Source organism: Delphinus delphis, chromosome 18, assembly GCF_949987515.2.
Source record: "Delphinus delphis chromosome 18, mDelDel1.2, whole genome shotgun sequence".
NCBI lineage: Eukaryota > Metazoa > Chordata > Mammalia > Artiodactyla > Delphinidae > Delphinus > Delphinus delphis.
The window spans coordinates 46,935,331-46,937,128 of record NC_082700.1 but is presented as its reverse complement, the minus strand read 5'-3'; positions in this window follow the sequence as shown (position 1 = coordinate 46,937,128).

Below are 1,798 nucleotides of genomic sequence, written 5' to 3'. Positions count from 1 at the left end.
TTGAACAAACCACTAAAACATGGGCTATAGCAGCCATAAGCCCACAGAACTTGAGGAGTGGTGCTGTCCTATATTTTTCTGTACCCCACAATTCTTGAGGTCCTTCTATAGCCCAAGGCAAGAGAAAGGAGAACTGAAAATCACTGAGTTTGGACTTCTCAGAAATGATGGAAAATAAAAAGCTCAATTTGTCTTTAATATGATTTAGCAAAATGCAGAAATGTGACATTTCTTGGATTCCAACTGTCATGGGGCAACTCATACTTCTCTCAGTTGGAGGAGACAATTTGATAGCAGACCAGCCCAATCTGGGGCACTTGCTTGACCACTGTTGGTTTACAGAGTAATATATGGAGCCCATATGTCTCTCCCTATCATAAGAATTTGCTGAGAAGCAATCAGCTCCACTTTTGCTTCCTTCAGCATGAATGACGTGTTACAACCTGTTTTTTCACATCAGAACCAGTGAGTCACCTGAGAATTATATAACAGTTTGAAGCATGCCGAACAAGTTACCAGCAAGAAACATGTCTCATGGTTAGACATGGGTGCCTGATTGGGTCTCAGTGTAAATAAACTTCTGCACAGGCTGCTTGAGCTCCATTTCTAGCCTTACAAATGGTGGAATAAGGAGACGTGCGTGGGATGATAAAATGACCAATAAACCAAACTAATTCAGCAGAAGCAGAAACTCAGAATTAGAGATATGGGTAAGCAGTAAGCCAACTCCACCTTCTAGAACATGTGTCTGCAAACTATGCCCTTGGGCCCAATCTGGATGCCACCTGTTTCTTTGAATAAAGTTTTATTGGAACACAGCCACGCTCATTTGTTTACATTGTGTCTATGGCTGCTTCAAAGGCAGAGTTGAGTTATGTGACAGAGACTGTATGGCCTACAAGGTTGAAAATATTTACTCTCTGGCCCTTTACAGAAAAAATTTGCTGGCTCCTGCTCTATGAAGAAGAGAACTCAGAGTCTCCCAATTCACTAAATTCACCTGGAATATGGTCCAACTAATTTTATTTATATCTCAAAGGACAACGTACCTCAGTGATATTTGGTCACAGTAATATATGTGAACAAATTTGATAGAAAATATCAATATCCTTAATCTAGTGACATATGACATATAGTCCCATCTGATGGTGACTTTCAGTCTGTTTTTTAGGCTCCAACTTTAATAATTGGTCCTAAATTTCAGATCTTCCTATTCCTTTAGTTGGATTGCAAGCTGGCAGAATTATTGCCATGATATACCCGTAATTGTCCCATAAGGTAACAAGCTACTTTCTGGCCTTGCCTGACATTACTCTGTATAGGTAAAATGAAGAAATTGGCACGTTTGTTCTCCCAGCTGCATGCCTTTTCTTTCCTTTGAAAGATCTCATCAGTTGCAACGGCCTAGTGTCCTCAGATTCTCTTCCTATCAAAACCTGCCCTCGCAAGAAAACATAATAAATTCAGTCACAGTAAAATACAAATAACGTATAACAATACAAGATCACCTTTCCAGAGGTATCAAAGTTCCTAGGTGCACCAGCAAGTTAAGTGGTAAACAAATTTTTCTTTCATTCTCTCTTTTTGAGGTCACGATATAAAGAAAAAAATAACACCAAGTAAGCTAGTAGCTTCTTCCACTAAGAGCTAGTTCTTCTGTGCTTAATCTCTAACCCAAGAACCTCTACGTCAAAATCACCCAGGATACTTAATAAAAATGCAGATCTTGAAGCCAAATTCTGGACCGACTAAATCAAACTATCTGAAGATAAGTCACTGGAATCTTTATTTCAACAAG